General features: G+C 47.0%; 1 long non-coding RNA gene across 2 annotated transcripts in view; it reads left to right on the top strand.

Moving 5' to 3' along the window:
- The window catches only part of LOC140385323 (uncharacterized), an 82,641-nt gene that overhangs the window by 44,184 nt on the left and 19,618 nt on the right, over positions 1-18,839 (top strand). The window lies entirely within an intron of this gene.

The raw sequence follows: 18,839 nt of genomic DNA, 5'->3' as shown, positions 1-18,839 counted from the left end.
CTGCTAGGCTGGTCTCTCTCTTCGCTGAGAGCCAAAGCCAAAGGAGAAATATTCTCCCTCGGGCAATACCTTTTTTTACTAAAATGGGCTTCAACTTGGCCTCAATTAATTGAGTCTTTCCCCAATCATTCGTATCGATCTTCCTCCAATAGAGGGGTAATTCCCTGATCGCTGGGCGTGTCCTAGGTGACTGTTGGTCTGCTTTGTTTTAGTCTCTTCTGGCGCCGGGGTGTCTGCCGTAACATTCTGTATCTAAATGTTTCCCTTTTGTCCCCGGAGATGGCTCATTAGTATGTTGATTGTTTAGCAGTTTCTGTCCTGTCTGAGAGTTTAAGGTTCTAATCAACAGACAGAGCTTGCACCTGCTCGTTTCTTAGTATTGTCCAATTTTCCCTGCATTCTTTGCAAGTGTCCATTTTGTAATCGGGACGTGGCCATCCCAGTTGGCTACACGCCCTCCTTGTGATCCTCAATGCGAAGCGTAAAGGATCACACTACTACGTCGTCTTCATCCTCTGACCAACCGGAGCACCCATCCTTATGCTCTACACTGTCCTATCCTATACAACACAATTTTACCTAAACCATTTTAAATACATTCATTATCATAAAAACTCTACGGGGCGCTATGACATTAATACATGCATTACAGAAAAATAAGAAAACTGGAACCTCTAACTATTCTCAATAAACTATCCTCATTCAAACAATCCAAAAATAATCTATACATCTCAAACTGTACAAAATAGCAACACACACATTTCTCTGGCCTGGCAGTCAGACACAGAGGTTTACATCTCTTTATTCCACAGGATACATAAAGAAAATTGGATGCTCTTTAATGTGTTCGGGGGTCTGATGAAATCCGAAAATGGGGACCTAAACCTGTATACCGGGGTGCGAGAGCGATATGCTTTCTTTCGCCATTTACTAACTCTAAACGTTTGCACGACACTGCAAAGTATCGTCAGCACTAAGAGTGCTTCGACTACATATGAGAGTGAGTACCAGGTGATAAACGTATCACACCAGGTCGGGGTGTTGCTAGCTATCGCTGGGCTAGTTATCTCGGGGTTCCGTGTATTGCAGGGGTGAGAATCATTTATGGTTTGTGTGGTAGGGGTCGGGGGGTAGCGTAGCGTCCGCGTGCAACTGAAGGGATCCCACTCAGATCCATGTGAACACGAAGGCTGTCTTCATCTTTGTCGGTCTTCCCCTTTGTCTTCCTCTGGGGTTCCTGGGTTTCTGGAGTTCTGTGAAACAAGCAGAATTTCTGTTATTATCTTGCTTAAGATCTCGCATGTCTGTCTGTCTGTCCTTTCCTGCCAATTTCCCTTTATAATTTCATAGAATTCATAGAATTTACAGTGCAGAAGGAGGCCATTCGGCCCATCGAGTCTGCACCAGCTCTTGGAAAGAGCACCCCACCCAAGGTCAACACCTCCACCCCATCCCCACAACCCAGTAACCCCACCCAACACTAAGGGCAATTTTGGACACTAAGGGCAACTTACCATGGCCAATCCACCGAACCTGCACATCTTTGGACTGGTTTAATTGGTCACCCTCTGTGACTCCCTCATTAAAAAAATTTTTTTTTTAACCGAATATTTGGACTAGACATCGAAGAAAAATACTGCCATACTGCGAGCCGTCTCGCAGCCTATGTGATTTACCATCCCAGTGTTTGAGGATGTAAATAGCACAGGGAAGATACCTAAGGGTTGCCAAAACCAAACAAAAGAATTTCGAACGTAATGAGCCAAAATGGGGTGCGTATGGGTAAGAAATGGGTGGAATCCCAGGGTAGGACGATGATCAATGCCGTACGTGCTCTACCCGAGCGTAGCTGACCAGAGGCGGGGTTCTCAGGCAGGGCGGGGACCAATGCCGTTTCTCCACTGCCTGAGCAACTGGCAAGAACAGGTAAGAATGTGGTCGTCGTGGGGGCTTCCTCTCGAATCAGGAGAGTAGCTATGAGTCGGGTTCTGTCAACAAACTAGTTCCTCTGAAAGGTTGTCTGGCAACAAACTTGTACCTTTAAACTGGTTTCTGCACAAACTAGTTCTCCCTTTTTTGCACAAACTAGTTCTCCCAGTGAGCCAGAGAAGACACAGCCAGAGTGAGACAGCAAAGAGTGAGTTTGGGAATTTGAATCTAGGTGGGAATTGAATCAAATCAAATCAGTAAGGCAGCTCCTTTTAAATTTCAGGAGTTTAAATTAATTTAAATTAAGCTAGTATTGGGCAGTGTAGGTTAACAAGGGCTGCCCCACCCACTCACATAACTGGTTGGCAGTTAAGTGTCAGTCACTTTAATCTACTTTGATCTAAAAGCAGGTGGGGGAGGGGAGTCAATTCAGGACAGTTTAAAAAGAGCAACTTGTAAACTCACTCCCAGTGAGCCAGGGAGAAGACAGAGCCAGGAGTGAGGCACAGCTAAGAGTGAGTTTGGGAATTTGAATCGAGGTGGGAATTCAAAGCTGGGTGGGGAGGAAGTGCTTTTTGTGACTGGTAAGTAGTGTTTCTGTTTTTCTGTTTCTTTTCATTGGTATATTTATTTATTTTTTTCTTCATTGTTTATTTGTTTATTTAAATTTTTGGGGGGGGGAAATTGAAATTGTTGAAGTTAACCAAAGGTTTAAGACATGGCAGGAGATCTCAGACCCATGTCATGCTCCTCGGTGCGATGTGGGAGCTCAGGGACACGTCCACTGTCCCTGGCTCCTTCATGTGCATGAAGTGTGTCCAGTTGCAGCTCCTGTTAGACCGCTTGACGGCTCTGAAGCTGCGGATGGACTCACTTTGGAGCGTCCGCGATGCTGAGGACGTCGTGGATAGACGTTTAGCGAGTTGGTCACACCGCAGGTGAAAGGTACTGAGGGAGATAGAAAATGGGTGACCAAAAGAGTAGGAAGGCAGTGCAGGTGTCCCCTGCGGTCATCTCCCTGCAAAACAGATATACCGCTTTGGATACTGTTGAGGGAGATGGCTCACCAGGGGAAGGCAGCAGCAGCCAGGTTCATGGCACCGTGGCTGGCTCTGCTGCGCATCTGGGCAGGAAGAAGAATGGCAGGACTATAGTGATAGGGGACTCAATTGTAAGGGGAATAGACAGGCGGTTCTGCGGACGCAATCGAGACTCCAGGATGGTATTTTGCCTCCCTGGTGCAAGGGTCAAGGATGTCTCGGAGCGGCTGCAGAACATTCTGCGGGGGGAGGGTGAACAGCCAGCTGTCGTGGTGCACATAGGCACCAACGATATAGGTAGAAAAGGGGATGAGGTCCTACAAGCTGAATTCAGGGAGTTAGGAGTTGAACTACAAAGTAGGACCTCAAAGGTAGTAATCTCAGGATTGCTACCAGTGCCACGAGCTAGTCAGAGTAGGAATGTCAGGATAGAGAGGATGAATGCGTGGCTCGAGAGATGGTGCAAGAGGGAGGGATTCAAATTCCTGGGGCATTGGAACCGATCTGGGGGAGGTGGGACCAGTACAAACCGGACGGTCTGCACCGGGACAGGACTGGAACCGATGTCCTAGGGGGGGTGTTTGCTAGAGCTGTTGGGGAGAGTTTAAACTAATGTGGCAGGGGGATGGGAACCGATGCAGGAAGTTGGAAGGTAGTAAAACAGGGACAGAAACAAAAGGCAGTAAGGGGGAAAGTGTAAGGCAGAGAAGCCATAGTCAAAAATCAAAAAGGGCGACAGTACAAGGTACAGTGACTGAGGGGAGCTCAGTGAATAGGACCAGGAATACTAAAAGAAATAAAACGGGAAGTGAAAACATTATTGGTAAGCGACGCGGCAGGTTGTTACAGGAAGATATGGGTTCGACGACAAGGAAAATTAGGAGAAAGGTTAAGAGGAAATATAACTTAGGAGAGGTTACTGATCGAGGTGTTAAGATTAAGAACAGAGGTAAAAAAGCCAACATAAGTGTACTTTACCTGAATGCTCGTAGTATTCGGAATAAGGTAAATGAGTTGATGGCGCAAATCATCGTGAATGACTATGATTTAGTGGCCATTACTGAAACATGGTTAAAGGATGGTCACGACTGGGAGTTAAATATCCGAGGGTATCAAACTATTCGAAAGGACAGAGTGGATGGTAAGGGAGGTGGTGTAGCTCTGTTATTTAAGGATGACATCTGGGCAATAGTACGGGATGACATCGGTGCTATGGAGGATAAGGTTGAATCCATTTGGGTGGAAATCAGGAATAGCAAGGCGAAAAAGTCACTGATAGGAGTAATCTATAGGCCACCAAATAGTAACATTATGGTGGGGCAGGCAATAAACAAAGAAATAACTGATGCATGTAGAAATGGTACAGCAGTTATCATGGGGAATTTAAATCTACATGTCGATTGCTTTAACCAGGTCGGTCAAGGCAGCCTTGAGGAGGAGTTTATAGAATGTATCCGCGATAGTTTCCGAGAACAGTATGTAATGGAACCTATGAGGGAACAAGCGGTCCTAGATCTGGTCCTGTGTAATGAGACAGTATTGATTCAGGATCTCATAGTTAGGGATCCTCTCGGAAGGAGCGATCACAATATGGTGGAATTTAAAATACAGATAGAGGGTGAGAAGGTAAAATCAAACACTAGTGTTTATACCAACAAAAAGGAAGGACGGTAGAAAGAGGGAAAATCGACCGTGGATATCTAAGGAAATAAGGGAGAGTACCAATAGAACATAGAACATAGAAAAATACAGCACAGAACAGGCCCTTCGGCCCACGATGTTGTGCCGAACCTTTGTTCTAGATTAATCATAGATTATCATAGAATTTACAGTGCAGAAGGAGGCCATTCGGCCAATTGAGTCTGCACCGGCTCTTGGAAAGAGCACCCTACCCAAGGTCAACACCTCCACCCAACACTAAGGGCAATTTTGGACACTAAGGGCAATTTATCATGGCCAATCCACCTAACCTGCATATCTTTGGACTGTGGGAGGAAACCGGAGCACCCGGAGGAAACCCACGCAGACACGGGGAGGATGTGCAGACTCCGCACAGACAGTGACCCAAGCCGGAATCGAACCTTCGATCCTGGAGCTGTGAAGCAATTGTGCTATCCACAATGCTACCGTGCTGCCCTTAAGAACAAATAAATCTACACTATATCATTTTACCGTAATCCATGTACCTATCCAATAGCTGCTTGAAGGTCCCTAATGTTTCCGACTCAACTACTTCCACAGGCAGTGCATTCCATGCCCCACTACTCTCTGGGTAAAGAACCTACCTCTGACATCCCCCTATATCTTCCACCATTCACCTTAAATTTATGTCCCCTTGGCATGGTTTGTTCCACCCGGGGGAAAAGTTTCTGACTGTCTACTCTATCTATTCCCCTGATCATCTTATAAACCTCTATCAAGTCGCCCCTCATCCTTCTCCGTTCTAATGAGAAAAGGCCTAGTTCCCTCAACCTTTCCTCATAAGACCTTCTCTCCATTCCAGGCAACATCCTGGTAAATCTCCTTTGCACCTTTTCCAAAGCTTCCACATCCTTCCGAAAATGAGGCGACCAGAACTGTACACAGTACTCCAACTGTGGCCTTACCAAAGTTTTGTACAGCTGCATCATCACCTCACGGCTCTTAAATTCAATCCCTCTGTTAATGAACGCTATCACACCATTGGCCTTCTTCACAGCTCTATCAACTTGAGTGGCAACTTTCAAAGATGTATGAACATAGACCCCAAGATCTCTCTGCTCCTCCACATTGCCAAGAACTCTACCGTTAACCCTGTATTCCGCATTCATATTTGTCCTTCCAAAATGGACAACCTCACACTTTTCAGGGTTAAACTCCATCTGCCACTTCTCAGCCCAGCTCTGCATCCTATCTATGTCTCTTTGCAGCTGACAACAGCCCTCCTCACTATCCGCAACTCCACCAACCTTCGTATCGTCTGCAAATTTACTGACCCACCCTTCAACTCCCTCATCCAAGTCATTAATGAAAATCACAAACAGCAGAGGACCCAGAACTGATCCCTGCGGTACGCCACTGGTAACTGGGATCCAGGCTGAATATTTGCCATCCACCACCACTCTCTGACTTCTATCTATTTTTTTGAAGAATAAAGGTATTAAGGGTTATGGTGTTCGGGCCGGAAAGTGAAGCTGAGTCCACAAAAGATCAGCCATGATCTCATTGAATAGTGGAGCAGGCTCGAGGGGCCAGATGGCCTACTCCTGCTCCTAGTTCTTATGTTCTCTGAACTATTGTCTGTGGACAAACTTGTTCCATTAACAGCCAGGGGGGGGGGGGGGGGCGGGGGGGGGGGGTTAAAGGTGTGGTGACGTGGGGCCGTGAAACTTTCGAGTTTACAAACAACACTTAACGTTAACACTAACGAACAAACATTCAACAAACATGGTGCAGGTTCCATCAGAAAGGACACCGTATCTCTCCATCAGTTCCTTTTTTCTCCATCATCTGGACTCCTCACTGCTCAATAGCGAACAGGGTCGCAAAGGGATTTGTTTGGTGGGAGTCAGACTCTAAGTCACCATCTTCTCCCGGCTGCCAAACTCTTGACTTTAGTAACCGTGCTAAAGCTGCTTGGGGTGAATTGGGGTCCATCTCATCATTCCGGATGAGCCTGAACGAATTGTCTCGGTGCCAGAATCGTGTGTCGAGGTTGGAGCTACTATGCTTCAATCCGTAACCGTCGGGCGGTGGGTCTGGGTCAGGGGCTTTGATATAAGTGATCTCGAATGGGTCAGTAGAATCATGCTCAGATTCGCTGGGAGTGGGGCCTGGTACAGAGGTATAGTCGTAACGTGATGTGCTGTGGCTATCGTCATTGTGATCGCTATCACTGTCGCTGTCGCTGCTGGTTGAGGGAAGGGAGAGGCGGAGTCGTACCTCTGGGGGCGGAGTTGAAGTCACGTCGGAGGATGGGCTGAAGTGGTTGGGGGAGGGTAGGAATACGTCATCTGTGGGCGGGGCGTGATCGTCTGCTGCTGCGAACAGGGTGTGGTGTGTGCGGTTATTCTGTGAGCCGTAAGCCTTGAGCTGGTTTATATGAAACGAAGCAGACTTACCATTGGGATAGGTTATTTTGTATACTAAGGGGTTGACTTTGTCCGAAATGGAGTACGGTCCGGAAAATTTGGGGGAAAGGAATGAACTGGGGTTGTAAAGGGAAAGCATAACTTGTTGCCCTACTGTAAACTCAGTGGCGTGTACTGTTTTGTCGAAACAAGCCTTGCTCTGTTTCTTCCTGGTTCCAAGTCTCACTGCTGCGGTGAGTTGGGCTGCCTTTATGTTCTGTATCAGTTGTTTAACCGCATTTTCATGCGTGAGGGCTGTAACTGTGGGGCTGGCCAAATCCAGTCCTAGTAAATACTCAGTTCCTTTCATGGGGCGCCCGGTCATGAGGGTGTGGGGGGTGTATCCTGTGGACGTGGATACCGTGTTTCTTAAAAACATTAAAGCAAATGGGAGAACTGAATCCCAGGTGCTGTTATTCTGCTGTACCATTATCCTGAGGGTGGCTTTCAATGTCCTATTCATTCGTTCTGCAATCCCACTTGACTGGGGGTGGTCTGCGATATGGAACTTTTGTCTAATGCCAAAAATCGTGAGGACGTTTTTCATTACACGTCCGGTGAAATGGGAGCCTTGATCGGACTCTGTACTGCGTGGGAGGCCCCATCTTGTAAAGATGTGGTGTGTTAATATTTTAGCCGTTGTCTTGGCCGTATTAGTTCGCGATGGAAATGCTTCCACCCATTTTGTGAAGGTGTCTATGACCACCAACACATATTTGTAACCACTTCTGCACGGGGGTAGGGGTCCGATATAATCTATCTGGAGATTTGTCCAGGGTCCATTAACGGGGTGGGTATGACTATGTTGAGCCTTTTTCGCATATCTGTCTGGATTGTTCTGGGCACAGATGAAGCAATTCTCTATGTAGTGTGTTACATCGATTTTTAAATCAGGCCACCAGCAGAGCGGTCTGAGGTGGGCTAGGGTGGGTTCAATTCCTTGGTGTCCATGATTGTCATGGAACTGACAAATGATCTGGCTCCTGTCCTGGCTGGGAACTATATAAATGCCATCCTTTAAAATCACACCGTCGTGTGTGGTGATTGCGTTTCTGTATTTATCATATGGGGCTGGGAAGGTTCCCTTTAAAACTTCCCTGAGTTTCTCGTCCTCTTTCTGGGCCTTCGCTAAATGCTGAATGTTGGTCTGTGAGACCTGAACTGCGTGTACTGGGGTGCTCTTAGGGCGGTTCCAAAAATAACCATGCCTGGAGCCTGCGTCTGCTTTAACGTTACCTGGGGGGGGGGGGGAAGAACGGTGATGACTGCGAACCTTAATTATTCCGTATTTCCTATCCTTCGCTGTCTCTAAGATATGGCGGAGTAATGGGGCTGAGGGTAGGGGTTTACCATCTGCGGAAACAAATCCTCTTGTTTCCCAGAGTGGTAGGAACTCTGTCAAACTATTGCAGACATACAGGCTGTCCGACTAGATGTCTGCTGGGGTCGGTAACGAGTCTGGGTGGTCTACAATGTGTGCAATTGCTGCCAGCTCTGCTGCCTGCGAGCCTAAGTGTCCTGGCAACTTTAATGAAATTTCATCTAGGGCGCGTCCCTGCGCGTCCTCTACATATATACCGCAACCGGTAATTCTCTTTCCATTTAACACCAAGGAGGAGCCATCCACATAAATCTTCAGGGGTGCGCACGTGTCTGTGGGCTGGGGTCTCTGGGGTGTAATACCTGTTTTCCTGGGAGGTGTTTTGGGAGTAAATGGGCCTGTGTTCTGTTTAGTGGTGATGATCTCACATTCATGAGGGGTGCCTGCATATTGCAAATTATCGGCAAGGAATGTGTGGGTTTTGGTTCTCTTTACCGTGATGTCCCGTCCCTGTAAAAGAAGGGTCCAACGGACTGCGCGGATTTGGCTGACTGTGCCATCTTTAAGTCGGCCGTCTCACAATAGCTGTGTCGGGGTGTGTTCTGTGAGGATGGTGATGGGGTTGAGTCCTATAATGTAGGCAAAGTATTGCACTGCCCAAAAAACTGCGAGCAGGTGCCTTTCACAGGCAGAAAATCCTTGCTCTACGGGGTCTAACACGCGTGAGGCGTATGCTACGGGGCATAATTAGTCATGGTATTCCTGGAGGAGCACGGCCGAAAGGGTTCGGTCGGTGCTCGCAACTTCCATTGCGAATGGGGAAAGTGAATCGGAACCTGTAGTGCGGGGGCTGTGCTGAGTGCTCTTTTTAAAGCGTCCACGGCATCTGTATGCTGTGGAAGCCATTCCCAAGGTGCCTGCTTCTTGAGAAGTTCGGAAAGGGGCGCTGCTTTAGTGGTGAAACCATCAATATGGTTTCGGCAGTAACCAACTAGTCCTAAAAATGACCGGAGAGCTGAGACATTGTGGGGAAGGGGCAATTTGACGATCGAGTCAATTCTCTTTTGCTCGATCTCGCATTTACCATGAGTGATCACTGTTCCCAAGTAAATCACTTTTTCTTTCAGAATCTGGGCCTTCTTGGGGTTGACTTCACAACCCATTTCTTTTAGGAGTGGTAGGAGCTCGGCGAGAAGCGAAATGTGCTCTCCCTTTGTGTCTGTCTGTAGTAACAAGTCGTCTACATACTGGACCAGACAATCAGGGCGGGAGAATTTTACTAAACCATTTGCCAGCTGTTGGTGCCATTACTAATGTCCAAAACCGAAAAATATTTTGACTGGAGACCCTGTTTGAGCATGGTCTCGGGACTCGTGGCTATGGTGGGGGCTGCTGCTGGGGTTACTTTGTTCAGTTCCCGGTAATCAATGGCCAGTCGCCATGATCCATCCGGTTTCCTGACGGGCCAAATTGGTGCGTTGTTTGTGGAGGCTATTGATTTGAGTACGCCTTGATCCAACAAACTCTCTATTACTCTGGAGATTTCTCCCCCTGCTTCCTGGGGAAATCCGTACTGCTTCTGGGGTTTAGGGTCGGGACCTGTAATGTTCACAAGGCCAGCCAAATTGCCACAGTCGTGCTTGTGCTGTGCAAATGCTGCTTTATGTTCCTGCAGGACTGCCCTAACCTGTTTGTCTGCACTAATGGCTTGAGGGTCGAACCAGAAATCTCCTACTGAGCTAATCCTACTGTGAGCGTGGCGGGGGCTCGTGCTGCCTTTGCCATTTTCCAAACACACTTGTTCACTGGATCAAAAGAAAGGTTATGGGAGCTCACAAAATCGATCCCAAGGATATGTTCTGCTGTCTGGGGCAGATCAACTAAAACTACGGGGTGCTTAGTTGTGATGTTCCCTATTTGTATTGCTACAGGGGCTGTGATGTGTCCCTGTTGTAAATGACCTGTAAAGCCGCTGAGTGTGATGGTGTCTGTTGTGGGCCACATGTCTCGCTGAAACATCGTGGAGGAATTGAGTGTGGTGCGGGACCCTCCTGTGTCCCAAAGAAATTCTACAGTTGTCCCCGGACTTTGCCTGCGACTACCGGTCTACCGGACTTGTCCCAAAGGGTGTCGCAGACCCAAGTTGGGGAGCCCGAACACCGTCAGTCGGTGCCGTTCGTGGCTGTACTCTCTGAACGGGCGCTAACGCTATGGATCGGCTTTGCCCTATTCCTGTTTAGGGTGCCTGTCTGTTGGTTTCTCTGCTGCTGTTGGGGTGCATTGCACTCTCGTGCAAAGTGTCCTAGCTGTCCACAGTTGTCACATTCCTGAGTTTTGGGCTGGGGTGGGCTGTTCCTGCCCTCATTTACCCATGCGGGGTTCTGGTGTGCTTTAACTGGGTTCATCTCTGCCTGCTCTTCATCGGGTGTTATAAATGCGGTTTTGCAATTGATTGCTCCAAAGCGCGGGACAATCTCTTCAAAACCCATTTTTTATTGTGGGCCTCATCTGAGGGGTCATAATTTGCACAAGCTTTTCGTCCTGCATCAGTGGCGTGGGAGACTAGAATTCGGGTCCATTTGGCCATATTATCTGGGGACAAATGGGCGCGGGCTAACTCTCCAGAAACTGCGGTAAAGTGAATCCACAAATGTCCAGCAAACGCTGTGGGGTGCTCTGTCTTCTTTTGCCTTCACTTATTTAGGCCTTCTACGGGGTCTCCTCTGTTAAAGCCGGTCGCATCAAGGATCGCTGTGTGCATCTCTTGGAGTGTGCCTCCTCCTACATTCTGTGGGTCGGGATAGGCTGCTATGACTGAAGGGTCGAGGCTTAAAACTGTGAGCTTCACTTGCTCCTTTTCGTCCAGGCCGTACATGGTTGCCTGTTTTTTGACACACAAAAAATTGGTGGGGGTCTGAAGTGGGAAGGAACGGTATAATTTTTCCACACGCGTCCCGTAATTGGGTCACGGGTAACGGGGTTGGTGTAAAGGAAATTTTCTTCTCCTTATCCAACAGCCCTGTGGTGTGTAGTCACAGGGTTTGTGGGGGTGTGTTCTGCCTGTTCGGTTGGGGGTTGGGGCGCTTTCCTTTTCTGGGGTTTTCCTGCGTACATGTCCCATGTGAAAATGAAATGAAATGAAAATCGCTTATTGTCACAAGTAGGCTTCAATGAAGTTACTGTGAAAAGCCCCTAGTCGCCACATTCCGGCACCTGTTTGGGGAGGCTGTTATGGGAATTGAACCGTGCTGCTGGCCTGCCTTGGTCTGCTTTCAAAGCCAGTGATTTAGCCCTGTGCTAAACAGCCCATATCTATACAGTACATATCTATGGGCAGTCTCGTTCAATTCCTGCCAGTCGGGGCCGTTTCCTTGATCTAATTGGGGTCCGAATGTACTTTGAAATCCATTTTGAACGGAAAGCAGAGATTGCAATTCTGCAATTTGCTTCCGGCACTTTGCGTGGTCTGCGGAGCTCTGCCTTTGTTCCATTGTGGAAGTATGGAGTGCTCGGAGGGCTGCTTTTAAATCATTGCACTGTTTCTGCAATTTCTCCACTTGCTATTCTGTCTCTTGTCTTACCAAGACCGCACGTTGCGTGTCCTGGTAGGCCTTATCATATTGCGTCTTAAAACTATTCAAATGCACGAGACAAGACTGATGTGCCCTCTTGGCATCATCCACCTCTCTGTCCCTCGCTGCTAACTGCTCTTTTAAATCTCGATTCTCCTTCTCTACCTCACTCACGTCTACCTCACTGGTTTTGTCTCTCTCCTCTATCTCTCTACGGAGCATCCTAACGACCTCCTCTGTACCTCGCAATTGTGCCAAACAGGACACGATTGCCATCGGCTTGCGAACTTTCCCCAAGCTCTTCTTGTGGATCTCTGACAGGTTCTTCCACCAAGTATGTCCTATACTCCCAGGTCCTGTTTCCGCATTATTGCAGAATTCACTCCAAAGGGGCCATCCTTTCCCTTTGAGATATCTCCTGATCTCATCTTCCCAAACGGGACACTGTCCTACTCTACTGGTCGCTGCAACCTCGAATTCCTGGGGGTTCATAAGGCATTCCATTGCCTTCATTGCCATTTTCTCTATCTAGGCTCGCTACTGAATTTGGAACAGGGGGTGATAAAGTGGTGATGTAAACACGGGTACGGCTTACGCTAATTTCCGGCCTACAGAACTCCCGACAGTTTTACGCAACAAAATCTCGCAGGTTTACCTTATATCCCTGTTGGTACGCATGTATTAACACACTTCCGCATCTCAGAGGCTTGATCAGTACTGTTTTGACGCTTGTGGTTTTTCTGTTTCCAATTGGATTCTCAATTCAAATTTGGATTCTCTCGGAGTGGTTAGGCCACTTCTAAGTCGAATCCCGTCAGATTTCACCAGTAAATGTTGCTAACTTTGGCTGTTTCTTAATTTGGCTCTGTTTAATCACGTTTGCTCAAGAGTCGCCAGGTATCTTTCGACACCGCCACAAGGTTCAGAACCGAATATTGATCAATGACTCGATCACCAGTTAGTAAGTTCAAAAGCAATGCTCATTTATTTACACACCGTCAAATCTACTCATGCATAATCTCTACGAACTAAACTACCACTATTACTAAAGCCTATACTTAGCTTCGGGTGCCCACTCAGTCAGAGGAACAATGGCTGTTGCTCGGTTCTGAGGCTGCTGGGTTGAGCTGTTTACAGGGTAGCAACTAGGAGCGTCTATCTCGTAGCGTGCGTTGACGTGGGACTTACTTGGTCTGCTGTAGCTGCGAGGCTGGTCTCTCTCTTCACTGAGAGCCAAAACCAAAGGAGAAATATTCTCCCTTGGGGAATACCTTTTATACTAAAATGGGCTTCAACTTGGCCTCCATTAATTGGGTCTTTCCCCAATCATTCATATCGATCTTCCTCCAATAGAGGGGTGGTTCCCTGATCGCTGGGCGTGTCCTAGGTGGCCGTTGGTCTGCTTTGTTTTAGTCTCTTCTAGCACCGGGGTGTCTGCCGTAACATTCTGTATCTAAATGTTTCTCTTTTGTCCCCGGATATGGCTCATTAGTATGTAGATTGCTTAGCAGTTTCTGTCCTGTCTGAGAGCTTAAGGTTCTAATCAACAGACAGAGCTTACACCTGCTCGTTTCTTAGCATTGTCCAATTTTCCCTGCATTCTTTGCAAGTGTCCATTTTGTAATCGGGACGTGGCCATCCCAGATGGCTACAATACTTGTGACAATAAAAGATTATTATTATGGGGGACTTCAATACACAGGTGGACTGGGAATATTCAGGTTGGTAGTGTATCCCAAGAAAAGGAATTTGTGGAATGTTTGAGAGATGTTTTTTTGGAGCAGCTTGTGGTAGAGCCCACTAGAGAACAGACAATTCTGGATTTGGTCATGTGTAATGAGGCAGTCTTGATTATGGAGCTTAAGGTGAAGGAACCCTTAGGGAGCAGTGACCACAATATGATAGTGTTATAACCTGCCTACTTACCATTGGCTGGGGACTAATGACAGTCCCACAATCCTGTGGGAGTATGAGCTTCCCCAATGAGGAGAGCGGAGAAACTGCTCGTAAACTCCTAGTATAAATAAAGCTGGCCAGTTTAGGAAGGAGTGTGCAGCAAAGGACGTTGCTGCTGCTGTTATATTTTTATATATGTTATTGTAAATAAATGTTATTACTTTTATCCTTAAAACTCGTGCTGGATTCTTCGTGGCCCTCACAAAAGATAGAATTTACCCTGCAATTTGAGGAGGAGAAGCTGGAGTCAGATGTAACGGTATTGCAATTAAATAAGAGTAACTACAAAGACATGAGGGATGAGCTGGCCAGAGTTGATTGGAGAAGGAGCCCAGCAGGGAAGACAGTGGAACAGCAATGGCAGGTGTTTTGGGGGGTTATTCAGGAGGCACAACAGAAATTCATCCCAAGGTGGAAGAAACATGCTAATGGAAGGAGGACAAGGCATCCATGGCTGACAAGGCAAGTGAAGGACAACATAAAAGCAAAGGAAAAAGCATACAAAGTGGTGAGGATTAGTGGGAAGTCAGAGGATTGGGAAGTCTTTCAAAACGAGCAGAGGACAACTAAAAAAGCAATAAGGGGAGAGAAGATGAAGTATGAGTGCAAGGTAGCTAGTAATATAAAAGTAGATAGGAAGAGTTTTTTTCAATGTATAAAAGGTAAGAGAGAGGCAAAAATAGACATTGGACCACTGGAACATGTGGCTGGAGAAGTAATAATAGGAAACAAAGAAATGGCAAAGGAACTGAATAGTTACTTTACATCAGTCTTCACGGTGGAAGACACCAGTGGGATGCCAGAGCTCCAGGAGAATCAGGGGGCAGAGGTGAGTGTAGGGGTCATCACGAAGTAGAACGTTCTGGGGAAACTGAAAGGTCTGAAGGTGGATAATTAACCTGGACCGGATGGACAACATCCCAGGGTTCTAAAAGAGATAGCTGAGGAGGTTGCGGAGGCATTGGTAGTGTTTCAGGAATCGCTGGAGGCAGGGAGGGTCCCAGAGGACTGTAAAGTGGCCAATGTAACACCCCTGTTTAAGAAGGGAGGGAGGCAGAAGCCGGGAAAGTATAGGCCGGTTAGCCTGACTTTGGTCATTGGTAAGATTTTAGAGACTGTTATTAAAGATGAGATCGCGGAGTGCTTGGAAGTGCATGGTAAAATAGGACTGAGTCAGCACGGCTTCGTCAAGGGGAGGTCATGTCTGACAAATCTGTTAGAGTTCTTTGAGGAGGTAACAAGGAAGTTAGACAAAGGAGAATGAGTGGATGTGATTTATTTAGATTTCCAGAAGGCCTTTGGCAAGGTGCCGTACAGGAGGTTGCTAAATAGGTTAAGAGCCCACGGTGTTAGGGGCAAGGTACTGACATGGATAGAGGATTGGTTACTGGCAGAAGACAGAGAGTGGGGATAAAGGGGTCTTTTCCAGGATGCCAGCCGGTGACTGGTGGTGTACCTCAGGGGTCTGTGCTGGGACCACAACTTTTCATGATATATATTTATGATCTGTAAGAAGGTACTGAAGGCACTGTTGCTAAGTTTGCAAATGATACAAAGATCTGGAGAAGGGCAGGTAGTATTGAGGAAGCAAGGGGGCTGCAGAAGGACTTGAACAGGCTAGGAGAGAGGGCAAAGAAGTGGCAGACGGAATACAACGTGGAAAAGTGTGAGGTTATGTGCTTTGGTAAGAAGAATAGCGGCACGGACTATTTTCTAAATGGAAAAAGGTTTCTCGAATCAGAGGCACAAAGGGACATAGGAGTCCTTGTTCACGATTCTCTTAAGGTTAATTTGCAGGTTCAGTCTGCAGTTTGGAAACAAATGCAATTAGCGTTCATGTTGAGAGGGCTAGAATACGAGACCAGGGATGTACTCCTGAGGCTGTATAAGGCTCTGGTCAGACCCCATTTGGAGTATTGTGAGCAGTTTTGGGCCCCGTATCTAAGGAAGGATGTGCTGGCCTTAGAAAGGGTCCAGAGGAGGTTCACAAGAATGAAATCTGGAATGAAGAGCTTGTCATTTGAGCAGTTGAGGACTCTGGGTCTGTACTCAATGGAATTTAGAAGGATTTAGATTTATTTTCACGCATACCAAGGTAAAGTGAGAAGTATTGTTCTGCGTACAGTCCAGATCATTCCATACATGAAAAACATCGGACATACGATAAGTACACAATGTAAATACATAGACATAGGCATCGGGGGATTCTTACAGGGTGCAGAGAATCATAGAATTTACAGTGCAGAAGGAGGCCATTCAGCCCATCGAGTCTGCACCGGCCCTTGGAAAGAGCACCCTACTTAAGCCCACACCTCCACCCTGTCTCCGTAACCCAGTAATCCCACCTAACCTTTTGGACACTAAGGGGTAATTTAGCATGACCAATCCACCTAACATCTCTGAACTGTGGGAGGAAACCGGAGCACCCGGAGGAAACCAACACAGACACGGGGAGAAAGTGAAAACACCACACGGACAGTCACCCAAGGTTGGAATTGAACCCGGGTCCCTGGAGCTATGAGGCAGTAGTGCTAACCACTGTGCCACCATGCCGAGAATATGCATAGATAGATCAGTTCAGTCCATAAGCGGGTCATTCAGGAGTCTGGTAACAGCAGAGATGCGGGGGGACCTCATTGAAACCTGGACTAAAATGGATCCTTAACCTTTTCTTGAAATTCATTGAGATAATAGAACAAAGACCAATCAACCTACCAATTGGCTTGTGTGGAACACAGTGATATTATGGACCAAATCTGCTCCGGTTGCCTCCCACAGTCCAAAGATGTGCAGGCTAGGTGGATTGGCCACGCTAAATTACCCTCAGTGTCCAAAAAAAAGGTTTGGTGGGGTTACTGGGTTACGGGGAAGGGTGGAAGCGTGGGCTTAAGTAGGGTGCTCTTTCCAAGGGCCGGTGCAGACTCGATGGGCCAAATGGCCTCCTTCTGCACTGTAAATTCTATGATCTCAAATACGGAGAAGCCCAGTAAGAGTCCCAAGAACTGCTCAATGGAAGGACTTGGTAACCGGAAGGACAACAAAGAAGATAAACAAAATCATGAAACCTTCAGTTAAGAGCAAAGGAAAAAAACATGGGTTTGAAGTTAACATTACTGTCCAACTGGTTTGCATTTCAGCATCAAATTATAAACCCCCTTATTTAATACTGACATGGACTGTATCATACACAAAATACAGTAGGGAAAAAATTTGATGTTATCCACTTTGGTAGGAAAAACAGAAATACCGAGTACTTCTTAAATGGTGCAAGACTGAGAAATGTTGATGTCCAAAGAGGCCTGGGTGTCCTTGCTCATGAATCATTGAAAGCTAACATGCAGGTACAACAAGCAATTGGGAAAGCAAATTTGATGTTGGCCTTTATCGCGAGAGGGTGAGAGTACAGGAGGAAATAAGTCTTTCTGCAATTATTTGAGTCTTGGTGAGACTGGAGTACGGTGGACAGTTTTGGTCTCATTGCCCGAGGGCAGCACGGTAGCATGGTGGTTAGCACAATTGCTTCACAGCTCCAGGATCCCAGGTTCGATTCCCGGCTTGGGTCACTGTCTGTGGGAAGTCTGCGCATCCTCCCCGAGTGTGCGTGGGTTTCCTCCGTGTGCTCCGGTTTCCTCCCACAGTCCAAAGATGTGCAGGTTAGGTGGATTGGCCATGCTAAATTGCCCATAGTGTCCAAAATTGCCCTTAGTGTAGGGTGGGGTTACTGGGTTATGGGGATTAGGTGGGGTTACTGGGTTATGGGGATAGGGTGGAGGTTTGGACCTTGGGTAGGGTGCTCTTTCCAAGAGCCGGTGCAGACTCGATGGGCCGAATGGCCTCCTTCTGCACTGTAAATTCTATGTCTATGTCTATGAAGGAGATACTTGTCACAGAAGTGTAACGAAGGTTCACCAGACTGATTCCTGGGATCGTTCTATGAGGAGACGGTGCCTGTAATTCCCCAGTTTAGAAGAATGAGAGGTGATCTCATCGAAGCTCACACAATCCTTACAGAGCTCAACAGGGTCGGTGCAGGAAGGCTGCTTCCCCTGTGTGGGGGTTCGAGGTAAGGGGAAGTCTCAGAATAGTACTGAAATGAGGAGGAACATCTTTTCTCGGGAGCGTGGTGAACCTTTGGAATTCTCTACCTCAGAGGTCTGTGGAAGCTCAATCAATGAGCATGTTAAAGACACAGATTGATACATTTCTAGATATTAAAAATATTAAGGAATTTGGGGGTGGTGTGCGAAATCGGAGGCAGATGATCAACCATGATCTAGTTTAATGGCAGGGCAGACTCAAGGGCCAAAGAGATCCTATTTTCTATGTCATAGCTGCCTTGGAAATATACTTATAGTTGAGCATTTTATTCCAATGCAGCATCTGGAACCAAAGTTTCTTTGTAATCCATAACACAACCTAAACTCAGCAGTGTGCACAGTTGAGCAATCTTCAGTATACAGGCACAGCTTGGGTGCATAAATGAATTAAAGGGACATAATTAAAGGACACTGGTCTCCAAGTGATGCCTTTCCGTAGCTGCCCATCTCAAAAAGCCCAAAGTAAGAAAGCTTCAATCAAGCTTGGGTTTATTTGCTCTTTTACAGAATAATTCACTGTCTATATCCACCGGATTTTGTGTCCCTCGCATATCTTGCGCTTTAGCAACAGTTGGATTGGTTGACCAAGTCACAAACAGGTATTCGATGTCCATGTGCGATAGATGCTCAAAGTAGCTTACATAGGTTACCACTTTGATTTTTCTCTGTGTCAGTTTTAATAATAATCTTTATTAGTGTCACAAGTAGGCTTACATTAACACTGCAATGAAGTTACTGTGAAAATCCCCTAGTCACCACATTCCGGCGCCTGTTCGGGTACAGAGGGAGAATTCAGAATGTCCAATTCACCTAAC

The sequence above is a fragment of the Scyliorhinus torazame genome, chromosome 1 (genome assembly GCF_047496885.1).
Source record: "Scyliorhinus torazame isolate Kashiwa2021f chromosome 1, sScyTor2.1, whole genome shotgun sequence".
NCBI classification, from domain to species: Eukaryota; Metazoa; Chordata; class Chondrichthyes; order Carcharhiniformes; family Scyliorhinidae; genus Scyliorhinus; species Scyliorhinus torazame.
This window is presented reverse-complemented; position numbering and strand designations above follow the sequence as displayed.